Source organism: Coenobita brevimanus, chromosome 52, assembly GCF_032717465.1.
Source record: "Coenobita brevimanus isolate Jiangsu-jjx chromosome 52, ASM3271746v2, whole genome shotgun sequence".
NCBI classification, from domain to species: domain Eukaryota; kingdom Metazoa; phylum Arthropoda; class Malacostraca; order Decapoda; family Coenobitidae; genus Coenobita; species Coenobita brevimanus.
In genome coordinates, this window is record NC_137005.1 from 11,533,781 (window position 1) to 11,554,513 (window position 20,733).

The window sequence follows — 20,733 nt, forward strand, 5'->3', positions numbered from 1 at the left end:
ACCCTGTGGAACCACAACAAGGAAGTTTGCCTCCTGTCGACTGCACACAGCCCCCTGATGCACCGCACAGACTCTGTTGATCACCACAGCAAGAGAAGGTACCACATCTGGAAGCCTGAGTTGGTACTGGACTACTGTACAATCTCAACATGGCGCAAGTGAATCAGGCTGACTCAATGATTTCCAGTGTGGACTGTGCCAGGACCACGATGAAGCGGTACAAAAAGCTCTTCTTCCACTTGCTTGAGATCACAGTCCTGAACACACACTACCTCCATGCCATGACAATGGGAATCTCCAAGACCTTTGAGGGGTTTGTGAGGGAGCTGTCTCGTGAAATTATCGCCAGGTATGCACAGGGAAGGCCTCCACACCGCACCCGCACCCCCAGTGCTGCCCAGACTCCCCTATGCCTTGCAGGACGCCACTACCTGAGCACTATCCCTCCCCAACCAAACCGTCCTAGACCCCAGTGCCGCTGCCATGTATGCAAGCACTCAACAGTAGGACCAGCCACTCAGGGAAAAGACACAAGGTACGAGTGTGCAGACTGCAATGTAGCATTGTGTCCTCAGCCCTGTTTCAAAGAATATCACAACTACCTACTGTACACTACTGATACTGTGTGTGATAGCGATAATATGACGCTCACTGTAGAAGTAAGGCCTGTACATACTGTGTCCGATAGTATGACGCTCAGTATAATGGTAAGGCCAGTAAGTATGTGATAAGAATTATATAAAGTTGAAACGTGTGTAATGTTAGTGGTAAAATATTATATAAGTTGAAAAATAGTGTAAGTTGAAACAAGTGATATCACAAGTACACCCACTGTGTAAATATGCGATAATATGACGCTCATTAGAACAGTCAGATCTATAAATATGTGATAGCAATGATATAAAGTGGAAACGGGTGTAATGTTAGTGGGAAAGTATTTTATAAGTTGAAAAATAGTGTAAGTTGAAACAAATGATATCGCGATTACACTCACTGTGTAAATTTGCGATAATACGACGCTCAATAGAATAGTAAGGTCTGTACATATGTGATAGCAGTTTTATAAAGTGGAAATATGTGTAATGTTAGTGAAGAAGTATTATATAAGTTGAAAAATAGAGTGTAAGTTGAAACAATAGTCATAGTGACTTCACCCACTATGTAATTATGTTCTATTATTATGCTACATATTATCGTAAGGCCTGTAAATATGTGAAAACAATTCTCTAAAGTGGAAAAGGGTATAATGTTATTGGAAAAGTAATATGTAAGTTGAAAACAGAGAACATGAGTTGAAACAACAATCACAGCGAGTTCACCCAATACGTAAATATGCGCTAACATTACGCTAAATATTATTGTAAGGCCTGTAAGTATGTGAAAACAGTTCTCTAAAGTGGAAAAGGGTATAATGTTATTGGAGAAGTATTATGTAAGTTGACAAAAATGAAATGTATGATGAAACAACAATGTTAGCTAATCATAGGTGAAGAGTTTGGGCGTTTTCGCTAGGTTTGCCCAAAGGAACGATGCTAATTTCACCTCTAATTTTGTATATTAACCAATTTACTCTTGTACTACATGTTTCTTTGTTTGTAATAAATATATATCTACCTATTGTGAATGGTTTCCCATACTAATAATACAACAGAAAAAGCAAGAACCACAGACCACCTCCACAGAACACGGTACCAGGTGTAAGGAAGGTATACCTGTTTAGGCCACTTATAGACCCCGGTGAACACTTTCTTTGTGATTGGCCATTGTTTCTCACTAGAAGCGGAGGTTTGAGCCAAAAAAAAATTATCCAAAAATGGTCGGTATTGGAGAGAGTCAGTGGTGGAAAAGTGGTCAGGACGGGGCGGGTTAATAAGATGGGGGGGGATGTCATATTTTTTTTATTATCGTACTTTTGCTTTACTTTTCCACTTCCTGTTATATTACTTATATTCACCTTGAACAATTGTCTTATTTCAGTATCGGTCTTTTCATGTTGATCTCCATGTAAATACAGCAAAAATTTTATTTCTGTATGGTACTGAACTATACACCTTCACCTCTCGGTACCCTGTCACACTTTAATCTTCTGCCCCTGCAGGTGTCAATATCCGTCTGCTGGAGTGGACATGGACGTGGTTGACAGGGGAGCAGTTTTTTTTTTTTTTTTTTTCTATCCCTAGTGGTCAGGTTTATTTTTGTGTGGAGATGCACTGTATTTTTGTCTTCTGAGACTCGTATATTTTATAAATGTATGCTTCACGGGGTTCTTCTCCCACTAATTTTGGAACTCACTGGATAGTTCAGTAAACTTCCTACCGTAAGACGATTACCTTTTCATTGAATAGAACAAAAGGGCTTTATCACCTCAATGGCAGTGGGTTCAGAAAACTGCAGGCTTCCCTGGCCGGCCCCGGGACCAGTTTTCTAAGTTCAAACATCGATTTCTTTTCTTACAGGTGTGAAGATAATCGTCTGGCACACCAAGGCAATATGTCCTTCTAGCTGTCAGATTAAACTTGTAGCATCACTTTATGCTCAACCTGAAAAAGAAAAGAAACCGTTCAATTTTCTGGGAAATACAAGTTTTTGACAAGTGTCAGTTTTTTTTGGATCACCCTGTAATTGCTCGCAGTATTCTATAGCTCACGCTAATTCAGCGTCACCTACACATTTATGGTAAAGCGGCGTTCAGTATTGGCGGCCGTTGAGGGATAAATGCTCCTGCCAGGGCGACCAGAATTAGTTTGTGTCCCCTCACTGTGTCACTCACTCAGTCGCTCACTAACTCACTCGTTCCTGTATCGCTGTGCCATTATGGACGATGAACATTAGGCCTTACAGGAAGCAGGCACGTCGAGAGGCAGAGGGAATATATACACATATATACCCGGTATGCATATCCCACATACACGAGTACTAGTCGATCACGTACTTCTGTCGTGCCTGAATAGCTGTAAATATGAAAGACAGCCGGAGGGTAGCGCACTGGTCCACACCTTCTGGGACGGCCAGTGATCCAGAAGGGTATAATTTTGATGCTATACTGGTAATTAATAAATTATTTCTATCCTCCTAAAATGGGGATGGTGTATCTAAGGTGTCCTTTTTCTTCTTCATAGGATTTTGGTAAATTAGGTATGAGAATGTTTGCCCAGTTTTTAGTAACACTGTAGTGACTGGAAAAATTCCTTATCGGAAAGTGTGAATAACCATTAGTAACACTTGTGTGGAAAGTGTGAATAACCTACTTAATACCTTTACACAGGCTGGAAAAAACGCTTCCTTTCCCAGAAAATAACCCGCTTCAGTAATAAAGAAGTGTTCAAATGGTGGATATGTTATTCTGTGTTCACATGCAGGTCATTCTGTTTTAGTTTACATCGATCTAGAACGTTGACACTTGAACGCTGGCTTTAAAGTTTTTTTCTTTCATTTACCTATTTCTCCTACTCACCTCTTCTATTATATTGATAATAGTATTAAAAATATGATGACAAAGAAATGATGAGGGTTATGTTAACCATTAAATCGTTAGCTTTAATATAATGAGCACATAAGATGGACACCACAAAATTTCCTCAAGTTTTGTTTCAGTCTGGTGACTTTCCTTCATTTCTTGATCAGTTAACTTCCATCTTAAGTCTTCCTTACGTAAATACCCCTAGATAATTTTATCTAGACCTTTTAACAGCTCTATGGGTCAAAGATCAGATCGCACACTGCGCATCCTTAGTAACAGTAGCAGCAGCACCACCACCACCAGCAGTACCACCACTACTATTACTAATAGTGGTAATTATAGTACTAGTACTAGTAGTACAGTACTAGCTGCAGCAGTAGTAGTAGTAGTAGTAGTAGCAATGGTACAAGTAGTAGTTATTGTTACTGTCATACCAGCAGCAGCAGCAGCAGTTGTAGTACCAATATTAATAGTAGTAGTAGTAGTAGTAGCAGCAGCAGTAGTGCTGGTGGTGGTGTTGGTGGTAGCCATTCATTCATTCATGCCATTTATTCGTAATATAATGACATACCTTAGGTTATGAACATTTTCTAGCCATCGTTATTATTCTTACATGCATAAAAATTATCAGCATATTGTGTACAGGGTACGTACTGAATTTGAGTATACTTAGCAGTATTCCACAATGTTATCCAACAACCCTCATGTATTAATACAATTTTCTGCGAAATATATACTCATATCCATATATATATATATTGTTACGGAACAGAGAAAGATAATGTACACTTTAAGTGAGAATGCTAAAAATCACTACTGTCCCGTAAAGTTCCAGGTTCAAAACAAAAGAGTTAGGTAAAATTACAAGTTAAAGTTTAATGCTCAAACTAACAACAAAACATTCAGGACTCATAAGGATAATGTAATGGCAAATAAACAGGTTAAATATATGGTTAACTGCAATAGCCTCTATTAACACGAAATTAGCAAGAGTAAATTTATCTAAGTCAGCCCTGATAAAATGAGATACCAGATAATACTCAGTGAATGCCAGATAAATTATTACAGATACAAACTATTATCAAAAATGACTGACAAAGAACCCTACATAAATTACAAATTTCACTAGGCCTACAAATTAAACTTATGCTATACAGTACAAGTACAAAATGCAACAACGGTTATACTCAAATTACACACAGCGGCTAGATGTTTGGAGATTTCTTGAGCACTCACAATAATAATATCTGTACAGGGGAGGACAGAGATGTGAACAAAATGAGGAGCAGATCTAAGTGGCAATGATGCAGAGATTGAGCTCATTATATAGGGGCCAGCAGAGCCTGATACAACTTGTAAGAAGGACACGCAAATGAAGCCATGGGGACAGAGAGCTGAAAATCCCGCAAAGTATAACAGAGAGAACGACTTACTCTACTATAACGGTTGAAGGGGGGGACTGAGGCAGAACACGCTCGTGATCAAACATGCAGCAACTGTGCGTTAAAATTACACAAAGGATGATGAAATCATAGGCTATGTAACACCTCCCCACAAAGAAAAAAGAAATTTACAAAGGAAATTTCTTATTACTCAAAAACAATCTGTCTAAAGTCTAGATAAGCAATCTGCAATAACATTTTCTTTCCCCTTGACATGTTGTATGTCTAATGAATACTCCTGAAGAAGTAGACTCCATCTTGTCAATCTCTGATTTTTATCTTTAAACTTACTAAGGAATTTCAGTGGGTTGTGATCGGTATAAATGACTATGGGGTCAAAACCAGAACACAAATAAAATGAAAACTGCTGTAAACCCAAAATCAAGGCCAAAAGCTCTTTCTCAATAGTGGAGTAGTTCTTTTGAGGTGGAGTGAACTTCTTACTGTAATAAGATACAGGATGTTCAATACCCTGATCATCCTCTTGCAGCAAAACAGCCCCAGCTCCTGTATCACTTGCATCAACAGCCATCTTAAAAGGCTTAGCAAAATTTGGAGTAGCGAGCACTGGCTGACTTAATAGAATAGCTTTAAGTTTGTTGAAAGAGGATTCACAGTTATCGGTCCAGACAAATTTAACTCCCTTTTTCAGTAGGTCTGTAAGTGGTGATACAAGAATAGAAAAGTTAAGAACAAATCTCCTGTAATAACCTACCATTCCCAAAAATCTTTGTAGCTCTTTCCTACTTTTAGGACTGGGAAGATCACTTATAACCTGAACCTTAGCTCCTGGTGGTGCAACATGTCCATCACCAATTACATACCCAAGGTACTGAACTTTAGCTTGACCAAACTCACACTTTGATAAATTAGCTACAAGATTAGCCTGAACTAAACGGTCAAGAAATTTACTGACATGGCATAGATGATCTTTCCAGTTGTCACTGAAGATTAATACATCATCAATAAAAACAACACACCCTGCCAAACCCTCTGTTACAACATTCATGAGCTTCTGAAATGTGGCTGGTGCATTCTTCATACCATATGGCATTACCGAACATGCAAAAGCCTTTCCTAGTGTTACAAAACATGAGATCTCCCTAGCACGTTCAGTCATAGGTACTTGCCAGTATCCCTTTAACAAATCAAACTTACTTATGTACCTAGCCTTTCCGATCTTGTCCATGCAATCTTCCACACGAGGGAGAGGGTGTCTGTTTTGGTTATCTGATTAACACGTCTGTAGTCAATGCAAAGCCGCTGTGACCCACCTGGCTTAGGGACTAGAGTGACAGGAGAACTCCACTCGCTCTGACAGGGCTCAGTCATCTTGTGGTCCAACAGGTAGCCAAGCTCCTTCTGGATGAGAGGAACTTTCACTGGGTTCACACGGTAAGGAGGCAATTTAATTGGCTTTGCGTCTCCAACCTCGACATCATGCATCAACACAGTAGTTCTTCCTGGAGTGGCACGGAACACTTCCGGGTACTCCTGCAGTAATGCCGAAAACTCCTGCCTTTCCTCGGGAGGTAGATGAGAAAGCTTAGTCTGGAGATCATTCATGATATCAGGATTCTTCCCCAAACTATCACTCAGGCTCATACTGCATGGGAGAGCTTCACTTGCAGACTCGGGTGGAACAGCTACAGTGCAGACTGTATTATTTTCGTCCCGCCTGTGATATAACTTTAGCATGTTGATGTGACATAGTTGCTTGCTCTTTCTACGATCTGGTGTGGCGATGACATAGCTGACATCACTGAGTTTCTTCTCCACGAAATAAGGGCCACTAAACTTGGCTTGAAGAGGTTGCCCATGAACTGGTAGCAGAATCAAAACCTGATCTCCTGGCTGAAAGTGGCGTAACCTGGACTTCTTATCATACCAAGTCTTCATCTTCTCCTGAGCAGCTCCTAAATTCTCTCTCGCCAGCTGTAACGCAGTGGACAGCCGTTCTTTGAACTTCATCACATACTCCAGCAGGTTGACGTCATCTTCCTCCGACAGCCAGCATTCCTTGAGTAACTTAAGGGGTCCTCTTACTTCATGGCCAAACAGTAGTTCAAAAGGTGAGAAGCCCAGTGATTCATTTGGAGATTCTCTTGCGGCAAACACAACGAATGGAAGACCTTTATCCCAGTCTTTCTGATGTTCCAAACAGTATTTCTTGAGCATCGATTTAAGTGTTTGATGATATCTCTCCAGTGCTCCTTGGGTCTGGGGATGGTAAGCTGAAGACGTGATCTGGGTGATGCCCAACTCTTTCAGAGACTGCTTGAAAACATTTGACATGAAATTACTTCCTCGGTCTGACTGTACCTCCTTGGGCAGACCAAACTTTGTGAAGAATCCTAGCATTTCCTTAACCACGTTCTTTGCTGAGATGTTTCTAAGTGGAATGGCTTCAGGATAACGAGTAGCCATATCAATCATGGTCAACACATAAGAAAATCCTGAAGAAGTCTTAGGAAGAGGGCCCACAATATCCACCAACACACGGGTGAAAGGCGCCTCAAAAGGAGGAATGGGAACTAGAGGTGCAACCTTTTCGGTCTGATTACACTTCCCCACAACTTGACAGGTGTGACAAGACTTACAATACCAGGAAACATCCCTGAAGATACCTGGCCAGTAGAAGTGTTTCAAAATGCGTGCCACAGTCTTCCTCACTCCAAGGTGTCCTGCCAAACTGGAATCATGAGCCACTCTAATGATATCCTGCCTACAAACACGAGGGATGACAACTTGATGTACAACCTCCCATTCACAGTCGGCTGATGCTGTTGGGGTCTCCACTTCCTCATAAGTACTCCTGACTTTACATAATAACAAGTAGAAGCACCGGCTGACTCTTCTTCACTGTAAGCAGAGTTAGCTAGACCTTTCAACTCAGGGTCAGCAGCCTGCAACTCAACCAACTCTTGACGAGACAAATTATCAACACTACGGGGTACTGCCTCATCTGGTGAGTGGTCCAAATTAGCAAGAAAAGTGTCAGCTAGGATAACATCATCATCATCATTATCCTCTAAATCACCAGTAACTTTAGACTTAGCCCTAGTGACAGCACATGCAGGGAACACATCAGGGACATCACAATCCTGGGCCGCAGCCACTGGCTCACTAGACAACTGAGGAGCTGGACACACTTGACTTCCACCAATATAATTTCCAAGTAAGAAAGTTACACCTGACATTGGGAGTGTCTCAACCAACCCAACCATAACGGAACCATTAACAAAACCAGACTCTAAATTCACTCTGCACAGAGGGACAGAGAAGTAATTATTCCCTACACCTTGTAAGATTACAGTTTCATCAGAGGAATTAACATTAGAGCCTAGAACACTGGTCAGCATAAGGGATTGGCAAGCACCTGTATCACGATATATTTTAACTGATTTCCTGTCATTACTGTCCAGAGGACTGACAAAACCATCAGACAGGAAATTAGCACATGAACTCTTGAGAGTGTCACCCACGTTACTGGTCAAAAGAGGAGCTCCATCATGAGAATTTAAGTTACCCCTCAAAGCAGGTTCAGTTAACTCAGTTAAAGAATTCTGGGAACTCTCAAGAGTGGACACTAGACCAATTGACTGAATATTTAAAGACTCCTTTTGTTCACATCACACTGTCTCCTGAAACATTTCTCCGTAGTATGACCAAGCTTACTACAATAAGTACATTTACTTTTCTGAAATCTAGAGGTGAAGCTGGTATTTACTTCCTGAGAAACATCATCCTTATTCTCTTTCCTGTTACCTGTACTCTGAGTAGAGGCAACGTACTTACTCTCAGCTTTCCCTTTTTCTTTAGAATATCTCTTGTGAGTGAGAACATATTCATCAGCTAAAACTGCAGCATCAGACAAATTATCTATTCTTTTCTCATCAAGATATAGGCTTACATCTTTACTAATACACCTTTTGAAGTCCTCCAGCAAAATCATCTGCTTAAATTTACCAAAATCAGAATCCACATTCTTAGAATTTAACCACTGCTCTAACAGATCTTCTTTGATTTTTGCATACTCAACATGGGATTGCTTATCTTGCTTATAAGTTGTCTTAAATTTTACTCTATAGGCTTCAGGAACAAGCTCATAGGCCTTAAGAATCAAGCTCTTAACTACATCATAATTATCAGATTGATCCTGAGGCAAAGATGCATAAGTTACTTGAGCTTTACCGGTGAGAACAGTTTGAAGGAGTACTGGCCAATACTCCTTAGGCCAATTAAAACCTGTAGCTACCCTCTCAAACAACTGAAAATACTTTGTTAAATCAGATTCATTAAAAGGAGGGACAAGTTTAACATTTTTAGCCACATCAAAATCATCAGAGCTAGATGATCCAGTTCCACCTTGTTTCATGCGATACTCATGGTCTGCCTGAATCCTGGCAAGTTCAACTTGTGCCTGAGCCTGTATCTGTGCCTCCTGAATCCGAACCTGAGATTCCGCCTCCTTAGCCTGAGACTCAGCCTCCTTAGCACGTGCTTGAAATTCAGCCTCCTTAACACGAGACTCCGCCTCCTTAGCACGAGTCTCCTGCAGGGCTAGCTGTAACTTAGCTATTTCAATCTGCGTTTTTTCATTTGGAGGAGTTACATTAAACAAGCTCTTATTAATGATGCCAACAATTTGATCTTTAGAATGATGAGAGTGAACTGCAATTCCCAATTGTTGAGCAACAAGCTTAAGTTCATTCTTTGTTCTGTTTTCTATATCACACACTGTTTGCACATTTGACAAAAAATCTTTGGCTTCATCAAGTGTAGAAATAGTAGCCATCATGAATATATCACAGTCACAAAATATCAAACAATATCCTTATGATAATATCCTGAATATCCTGATATGAGGTCGCCAAATTTATGTTACGGAACAGAGAAAGATAATGTACACTTTAAGTGAGAATGCTAAAAATCACTACTGTCCCGTAAAGTTCCAGGTTCAAAACAAAAGAGTTAGGTAAAATTACAAGTTAAAGTTTAATGCTCAAACTAACAACAAAACATTCAGGACTCATAAGGATAATGTAATGGCAAATAAACAGGTTAAATATATGGTTAACTGCAATAGCCTCTATTAACACGAAATTAGCAAGAGTAAATTTATCTAAGTCAGCCCTGATAAAATGAGATACCAGATAATACTCAGTGAATGCCAGATAAATTATTACAGATACAAACTATTATCAAAAATGACTGACAAAGAACCCTACATAAATTACAGATTTCACTAGGCCTACAAATTAAACTTATGCTATACAGTACAAGAACAAAATGCAACAACGGTTATACTCAAATTACACACAGCGGCTAGATGTTTGGAGATTTCTTGAGCACTCACAATAATAATATCTGTACAGGGGAGGACAGAGATGTGAACAAAATGAGGAGCAGATCTAAGTGGCAATGATGCAGAGATTGAGCTCATTATATAGGGGCCAGCAGAGCCTGATACAACTTGTAAATTGGTGGTGTTTCTGGGTGCACATTAATCATGTGATTAATCAAGTTAGTACACCCTAATCGTTCTCCGGGCAAGGCTACGGTGTCCCTGTGTGTTTCCAGCAGGGTTAACAAATCATTTTCTTCGTCAAATTCACCTGAGTGAATTAAATTCTCTTTTATTCTTTCTCTATCCGTAGATTTTATCTCACTTGTTACTCCACCAATATTTATTTCCTTCACAGGGGCTAAACATTTTTCAATATTAACTATGCAAGTTCCCTTCTTCAACTGAACTTCCCCATTCATGTGATTAATAATGAATATCTGAGTTAGCCCTTCGTCGTTCGTATTACATAATGCGTTTTCTACTGACAATCCTTTTACTTTACATAATTCTTCTAATACAAGAACAGTACTATTCCGTAATTTGCTCTTTATGGTAACCTTCATGTATGAATTAGGTGGTATAACCAAATCATTAGTGAGATGGGCTGGAAAAATTGATAAATCAGTACTGTTATCTGAGTCACTAATTCTGGAGGATGGGGTTGCTGGTGTAAGTAGATCTATACACTCATCTGTTTGTGTATGTTTGTTTAAGCCTTTAATATTACCAATTCTTTTTGGCTCTCTTCTACTAATCGGTGAGGGCTCTGAAGTTATTTCCTCTATAAATTCATTATCAAAGTCTATTCCATTCATTTGTGGGAGTATAGTTATGTTCTCAGTTCTCATGGATCTTAAGCCCAGTAACATATGAGCTTTAATTGCTAAGTTTTCAACGATATAGAGCAATGCAGAGAATGGTCTTGTAGTTTCTGTGAAACTGAGATTTAATCTTATCATACCTTTTACTGTAATCTCTTGACCATCTACTGTGTTTAATTCTAAATCAGCTTCATCCAGAAAAGTTACTTTTTTTTTATTTTTAAGAATTCTATTGAGTTCTTCATGTGTTATTAAGTTCACTGGAGAGCCTGTATCTAAAAATAAGGAAACGTTTTGATCCTCACATACAGCTGGTATCAAGATACACTCATTTCCCAACATGCCTCCTATGTGAAGTTTAACCTTGTTCTTTTTTATGTTTGTTCGTTTTTTGTCATGACTTGGTCTTCCCCCGATTTGAACATAGACACAATTTTTTCTACTGTTTTGCAATCACTAGTCCAGTGCCCTTGGTATCTATGATGCCTACAGTAAGGACCAAACCCTTGTGTCTTTTGATTATCCTCTTTGCCTTGATAAAGCATTCATACCTTGTGTGTCCTGGTTTTGCACAGTAATGACACAGAATGGACCTATCCCTTGACTGTGACCTACGAGGTGATTTCCCATAAAAAGTGTTGTTTATAGCGCGAGACCTACTCGGGCTGCGCGAAAACTTATGAAACTGCCTGTAGGAAGGCGTGTGGGAACGAGGTCTAGGCGTCTTTGCTTGTTTGGGCTGCCTCATTTCAGGTCGCTATCGATTTTGTTCTCTGTTTGGGGTCGGTGTTGATGTTTTCACAGCTGATACTGTCTCAGGTACCCTGATTCTACCAGAATGTGCATGTGTGTCGACCACACCTGCTTTACTGCACTGCATCTCTACCTCGTTCATTAAGTCTAGTAAGCACATTCCAGGGATGTACGCGATTGTTTTGGCTATCTTAAGGGTTCTATCAGGTAATTTACACAAGGCAGCTACATAACCAATGATGTCCACGACGAGGTCTGGGGACATCTTTCCATCATCTGTTATCCACTTAGAATTCTCCAGAGTAGCTAATAGGGTTCTCTTGATTGTGGAGACATCAGCAGTTATTTCACTGAGCACATGGTTTGTAGTGTGCTCCTTACAAGATCTACAATTTTATGTAATTCTGGAATTATACCTGGCAAGAAGTTCATACCTCCAGAAAATTTCTTCAGAAATTCAGTTTTAAATTCATCATATGTCCTAGCACGATGTAGCTTATCGGAGCGCAATAAATTGCTTGCTGGACATCTTTCCTGGCTTATGCAAGATGAAAAAATAGCAATTTTCTCTTGTTCATCTAGTATATGGCGCTTGATGAACATTTGTTCGCACTGACTGATTAATGAAATGACATCAATGCGATCCTTGTCTGTGCCAGAGAATTTTGGGGCAGTCTTATCCTCGTGATACACAAAAACGTGAGGTGTGGTTTTTAGATCAGCAGTATTTGTTTCTTGATTCATCTTTAATGATTGCCCTGTTAATTCAACTTGTACGAGTTTATCGTTATGTGAGGGAATGGTAGAATATGTATGACCGGACCGGTGAACCCTGTTAAGTATATTGGCATACGTATTTAAGGCAGCTGCGAAGTCGATACTCTCAACATCTGAAGGGGTTTCCCACTCATCATCCGAAACTCCCGTATTTGTTTCCTTATCTATAACGTGTGGTGTGGGTTGTACAATGGGTGGGCTGTCTCTTAATTGTGAGTCTGATGTTGTGGCAATTTGTGTGTCATCTGGTATTAACGTGGGTGGTTGCGAAAATATTCCTGTCATTAAGATATGATGTTATGAAATACGCCTCTTGTTTATTTATGTCCTAGCAAACTAGATGATTAAATAAGTTGAATATAGCTAATTTTAGCACTGAGAAGAAATGAGCAAGTATAATTTTACCCACTTGATACAGATCGTAGAGGTGTGTCGATACAAAAGTCGATCTCGAAGAAAATACAGGTTTGATTGAAGATCTCTTGATAATTCTAGTGGTGTGTTGATGGACGATATTACTCAGGAAACTCCATGGCCTGGTATTTGTAGTGGTTAACGGCTATCCCAGGCAAACCTCAACATAGAACGTCGAATTTCCAACTTAACTGTGAAAATAAGTGAATATGAGTAGGAGCTATGTGAATAATGAGTAATGAGTAGTGGGTGAGAAGTGCCTGGTGTCCGTCACACGTTGCTTGGCATGGCAGACTCGCGTATGTGATGTCATCTCAGCACATGGTGACGTCGGCTTCCCACACTGGTAGCTGTGGTGAGTGAATGAGTAGCGATGAGTAACTTGAGTGAAGACGAGTGAGTAAGATGAGTTGTAAATCGTGTCTCACTCTTCGTTTGTTTGTTCCCTTTATTCTATGTGGAAGTTTTCTCTGTCCTTTTCTCTAGTGATTTATTCGTAGAGTTGTTAATTGTAGTTGATTGTAGATGGCTGTAGTTGATTGTAGATGGCTGTAGACTTTGTAGAACTGAAGCTAACCTTGTAGTCTCGGTTGCTTTTGTAGAAATTTGCTTTTAATTCGGAGACGATGTCCGCAGATTTGCTGGTTTGTCGTTAAGCTACTTGCAAGGCGTCGAGTGATCTCTTGACCTCTGCATCAGCGTAATGATCTGGGAGACGGAGGGGGCAGGAGCTGATATTGTTGGTTGTTGTCAATCTTGATATTTTGTAGGAATTTAATGTTGATTCGTAGACGAGGTTCGTATACGTTCGCTGCTACCAAATGTCATAAAGACTTTGTAGTTAATTGTAGAGAAGTATATGTTAGACTTGTGGTCGAGCGGCTTTTATATCTTGTAGTAGTTTCCCCACCAGATGTCATGTAGTGACGGGAGAGGTAAAGAATAGTATGGGACTATCTTTATTTGTCTTGGAAATATTAAACAGGTATAATAGTATAAGTCCTGGGTAGCTACCTCCCTGTCTCGCTATCTCTCTCTCTCTCTCTGTTCTCAAGCTAATCTCCGTCTCGACCTCTCTATAGGGTCGCTTGTCTCCTTCTAAACTCTCTTTCCTCACATCTCGTGTAGTAGGGTGTGTGTGTCACGTATCTTCCTCGTGGCAACAGAACTTTCTCACGAGAGGACTGCTGACAGCTAACTGAATCATCTTACTGGCCGCTGTCGTCAGCTTTCCCCCGTGTAAGCGTTTAGCGCTGCTCGCTTCTCGCAAACACAACACCTTCTCATCGTTTGACTTCCTGCTTCTATCTGTCTCTCTATCTATCTATTTATCTATCTATTTATTATGTAGTCCTATAACTCTACTATAACGGTTGAAGGGGGGGACTGAGGCAGATCACGCTCGTGATCAAACATGCGGCAACTGTGCGTTAAAATTACACAAAGGATGATGAAATCATAGGCTATGTAACAATATATATATATATATATATATATATATATATATATATATATATATATATATATATATATATATATATATATATATATATATATATATACAGTTTACTGACAGACAGATATTGCCAGATTCGTACATTACCTTCGGTGCTACTAATATTCCCATCTCCAAAAGTTTTGAAATTCTTGGTGTCTCACTTAACAGTGCCCTCAGCTGGACCTCTCATGTCAGATCACTTGCTAAAACCGCCTCAAAGAAACTTGGATTATTGTACAGAGTGCGTAACTTCTTCGCCGATGAGCAGTTAGCTATAATTTATAAGAGTCATGTGCGCTCTCAGCTTGAATATTGCTCACCCTTGTGGAATGGTTGTGGAGAGGTTGCATTAAGACAACTAGACAAAATTCAGAATAAAGCTGTTAGAATCATTAACAACCCTGCCATTACATATAAACTACCTCCCCTGCAAGTAAGGAGGAATGTTGCCTCCCTTGCATTATTTTACAGATATTTTTTTGGCAAATGCTCAGACGAAGTTGCGTCCATGGTGCCACCTCTCCATGCCTTCCCTCGTGCTACACGGGCATCTGGTAGCGCTCATGACTGGAATGTCACTCAACCATACTGCAGAACTTCTGCCTATCAGAATTCTTTTATTCCCCGAACTGCATCTCTCTGGAACTCGCTTCCCCAGAGTTGTTTTCCTCTAAATTTCAACCCACAACTGTTCAAGTCTAACTGTTACAGATATTTTGTGAACAGAGGACACCAGTAATCTGGTGCATGGATTATTTTTTTTTACCCATTTGTTTTTCCTTCCTCCGTTCTGTTATTAAAATATATATATATATATATATATATATATATATATATATATATATATATATATATATATATATATATATATATATATATATATATATGGATTATAGTTATTGGCCGTGATGTGGCTACTTGCCTATATAGGAACACCACATCTTCTTTACAGTTGTTCATACTTTTGCACAATTGACTGGCATATCTCCCAGTGCTCATTTCCTATACATCATTCAAGGCATATTTAAAACCTCTTCTGCTACCTAGCATGGCATCATGCTGTTGAGATCGTAACTCTGCCATGCCTCACCCAGTTCAGATACTAGTGTCTAGCAGCACTTGAGATCCTTGACATGCCTGTTCCAGCCAGCAGTTATATCTCATTTTTTTCATTTTCACATATATATGCACATAAATTTCAGTTGCAGCATTTGTACTCTTAACTACTTACGAGAGACCGAGCAATGTTTACTCTCTGTTCAGTTTGGAAATGAACGGCCTGGCCTGACCTGACCGTCACGCTAAGCAGAAGCTAATAAATTTACTCCTATGTGAAGAAGTTGAAATGCTTTCTTCATGCAATACATTTATTCAATAAATTTTGTTATCAACTAAAAACTTACTCGTAAAGGCGTGGAAGCCATTTCGGAATTTCGAGTTTTCCAAGGGAGTGTTCGCTGTAATCAGTGAACGCCTCAGTTATACCTCAGAGGGAAATTGTGATAACATGGCTCTCGCCCGTTTGTCACGCGCTCACAAATCACACTTTACTGATAGTAGTAATAGTAGTAGTGGTCGTAGTAGTAGTAGTAGTAGTAACTGTAGCAGCAGCTACAGCAGCAGTAGCAATGTTAGCAAGTGCAATAGTAATAGCAGCAGAAGTTGTAGCCTTAATCGTAGTAGTGTAGTGGTAGCCACAACCTGAAACTAAACTGGACGTAAACTCAGTGAGTTGCAGGAAACTAACTCCGTTTTTTCAATATTTCGTAAGAGAGATGGAAACAAAGCTGAGGGACGCTTGCGCTTCCATGGGTGCGTCGGCACCACAACGGGAAGGTGTACCTTTCCTGCACAAACATATTCACTGCCACTGGGGAACAAGAATCCATAAAGTTAACCATCTTTTGTCAGGAAGAGCATATTGTGTCTGTGTATATACCATTCTCTAATCTCTTGAGAATATTGGCAACCATTAATTCATTAAATACTTCCTCCTCTAAGACACAGAGTGTTCGTAATGGAGCCCATATGTGGTATTTTGAATATCTTTGTACCCAACGTGTCCCTCACGAAACTACAGTATGCTGAGATAAGAAATCTACCAATTACAGCTAGGCTATATTTGAAACATGTAGATCATAATTGACCTGATAAGTACAAATAGCATCAAATGCAGAACAATATATTATTAGAGTACATTACAAAGTTTACGATCTCAACAATAATTGCAAGTATGTGAAATAAACCAACCAGACATAGCTACCCCCTAAAGTTGTATCATTGTGTATAAAGTTCTGTCCATATTAAGAAAAAGGCTGTTAACTATGGAGCACTTGACGAATGACAGGTAACAGTCAGAATCTCTCTCTCACACATCAGCCTTCGGCAACGTTAGAACTATCTCATGGCTCACACAAACTGAAGCAGGGATCTGGACTAGGATGCACGTTCTAGTTTGAGGGAATGTCTATTGAGTGTTTTCCTTGTCAGTCACACTAAAGCTTTTAACCCTTCCAGTAACACAGGTCTTCACAGACTGAAAACAATTAGTCGGGCGGTAGCAGAAATAGAAATAAAAAGGCAGTCAGTGTATTGTTTATGTATACTATTTCTTATCTCTTTACTTCCCAGAGTTAAATAAAATCGTCCCCCATCGCAAAAACCAAAATAACACGATAGCGTTTTGTTATAATTCATTGTATGCGTCATCACGTACCCTTTCGCAGGCTTGGTGACGCATCTGATCGGATATTAGTGCCCATGTGTTGACATTTAGAAACACGTGGTATTATTAGGTGGTGTGCAGGAGTGCATGGCTTAAGGAAACGGACTACTTTATTCCATGTCGGAGTACATTGCCCAGTATCTCCTTTATTTATTGTGTGTGTGTGTGTGTGTGCGCGCACTCATAAAACTTCCTGCGAGATTGATTAGGTATTATCCTTGTATTTGTGGCCACACCGGGTAATACACAGTGCACGAAATATTGCCATAACACACGCTGAATACACAGCCACACTTACCATCATAGAACACCAGCACACACACACACACACACACACACACAGAGGGAGAGAGAGTTAATCATCTAACCGCAGCATACACACGTAACCCCTGGAGAAGGATAATAAACGTTTATGTTTCAAATCATTTCATAACATGCACGTGTATGTCAACAGATCATTGACAGATGCAAGTACAAGGCAAAACACTGACATAAATAGAAACACAAAGAGAGCTCAGAAAGTGCAACACCCACGCACACAACTGGCCTGTTGCTGAACACCTGATTTTACTCAGTGGCCTTCACCTTCGACCCATTATATTCAGTAGTACTTTTGCTTCATTCTTCTCCGTCCCTTAACCGTTCCACCGAGTTTGGTTCAAATCTTATGAAAACCGTATGAGCTAACTTTGCTTCGCGTTGCCTTTTGACACTGCCCTGTAATCTTGATGTTTGGCTGCCCGTTCTGAAAGACAAATCCTTTAATCATTGCTTCATACTGAACTCCTATTCATGTAAATCGGAAAAAAAAGAAACTGCCAAGTAGCCTTCACCCTTAACATATTGTTCTTAAAAATAATAAGTCAACCTCATCATTGATCTTCAGTCCTTCCACAAAGAGTAAGCCAAATCAAATAAAAACTGTTTTATGAGGGTGGTATAGATATGCACGAGTCTGAGACAAAGTTTTATTTCTGACCTGTTTAGCCAAATGGCCTCTTCAGAGGAATAAATTCACTCGGGCTAACCTGCTGGATCGAGTGAATCCCTGGTGTCTTGAATTGACTAGTCTGATAGACGTTTATTAGTCCTGTTTCCCACTCCCAACCTGGCAACTTGGGGTCCTATGTACAGTATGACCAAACTACATCACCTATGCTTTTGTTTTTGTTGTTTTTTCCACAGTTATGTACAAGGCCTCCATAGCTTTTCTAGTCACATCCCTTTCTAGCACTACTGCATCTTTCCATCTAGGTAGATGACCTTTACCATCTACTGTCCATAGATAACTAGGGCGGTAGTTGTGCGGTGATAGCTTAAATCTGCTTTCTTGTCTGTCGCCTAGTATCGAGTCCCATACATATTTCTCCACAGTAGGACACATCACAACCGCCAAAGGGGATTTGGGGCACTATTTTTTTCACTGAGAGAAGTTTTTCCTTTCCTTCCTTTAGTTTATTGATATTTCTGTCTCCTGACGTAATGGTGCTGATGGTGGTACCGGTATGGCATAATATATTCCTAAGATTTGTAACAATATTGGAACTAGGTGCAATTATGTACTCCGTTTCATTCTTTTCCACTTTTGCACTTTTTGTGATTCCATATGCATCCATTCTAAAGGAAATTAAGAAACCTTTCGGGTACTCTAATTTGCCGAACGCATTCTTTTCATACACTAGCTCACTCTTGAGGTATTCATCAGTACATAAGCCGTAAGCTAAAAAAAAAATATATATATATAAAAAATAAAGCTACCCCAGACTTGGTCCTGGCATCATGGGCACTGAAATGATGAACTTAATTCTAGTGTCTTTGCATACAACTCAGATCTTTTGTTGTTAGGGTTACAGATTGAAAAAAAAAATGGTATTTATATAGTAACCATCATTCAGCACCTGGTTAATCTTAATACTCTTGGCCATTCATCTGTAAGGCGTCGATTTCATTCTTTTAGTTCCTATAAATTTTATGGACGAAACTGAAGACATCAATGGTCAGTCTCAACAATGTTCTGTGAAAGATGGAAGAGATGCGTCTAGGTCTTGGGTTCTTTACCGGAGGCGCTAACATCATATGAGATGCAACATAGGAGTAGGTCTGTTACAGGTACGAAGATGCAGTCCTCAAGAGTGGTTCATCTTTTGGAAGTACAGAGTAAAGTGAGGTTGTATCTTTAACAACCTTTATGACTCGGTTTAATATAACAATCAAATTTGTCTTCTGATAGGTAATTTTAATATAATGTGTTAATGTAATGGGCTGTACACCCATTATTAAATCATTTAATTTATAATAGTGTGTATAATTCGTATTGTGGCATGGCATATTGGGCGAGAGGCAGCAGATGCCAGTAGGAGAGAACAACTACGCACTTGTTGGTACTAAGGGTGGAGTTACCGTGCGAGTGGGGCTCACGCACACATACATAATCGACATCTGCAACTGAAGAACCATTCCCTCTGCTTCTGAAGAGTGGTGTGGGCATGCCTGTGGCTATGGGTGTTGTTGTGCACTGACACGAGATCTCTCATAAGTGTTTTTAGTTATGTATCCTTGGACAGATCACGTCACTTCTCTCAGTGTTTACAGGTGGTTGCAGTGATGTGTTAGTCCAACACCATTGCAGACATTGCCAACGCATATAGAGACCCCCCCCACTTTCTGGCGAAAAATGAAACTACTCACATGGTACCCTGATCCTGATCCACACTATATATTGGACCCCCGAGGCATCAGACAGTATTCCCCTAGAGAAAAAGAAACCACACACAGGAATCATTGGGAATCCATCTTTCAAGAGAATGACACTGATCCAAACAACCAAATTCATGAAAACAATATCAGAGCATTTTTAAACGACAACCTCAACAGAATCACCCCATACCACACAGCAGACCCCTCCAGGCTCGATTCTAATTCAATCTTCACCTCTCCTGTCGTGGACGACGAAATTGCTTCCATCATTAAAAAAAATGAGAAATACCTGCCCTGAGGAAAGTGGCTTTAATAAGACCATCTTAGCCAACCTCCCTAGCATAGCCATAAAAACTCTAGGACAAATACAGTATTTAATGCTTCCATCTCCGCAGGATATTTCCCAGACCGGTTTAAGGAAGCCACAATAAAATTAATCCCCCCAAAGAATAAAAACACTCATTTAGTGGAAAATTACAAACCAATCTTCCTCCTGGAAGTTCCTGGTAAGATCTTAGAGAGGATCATTATCAAAAGACTACAATTTCATCTTGAAAGCAACAACCTATATAATGAAAACCAATATGGATTCCGATTCTCTAGGGGTACTACACATCCAATCGCCACCGCAACCGAACATATAGCTATTAACAAATCAAACAATGGCCAGTGTCATGTAGTCCTTAGGGACATCACTAAGGCCTTCGACAAAGGATGGCACCAAGGCCTAAAATACAATATACTCAACCTCAACCTCCCCACTATCACCGAAAAACTTTTATGCTACTTCCTAGGC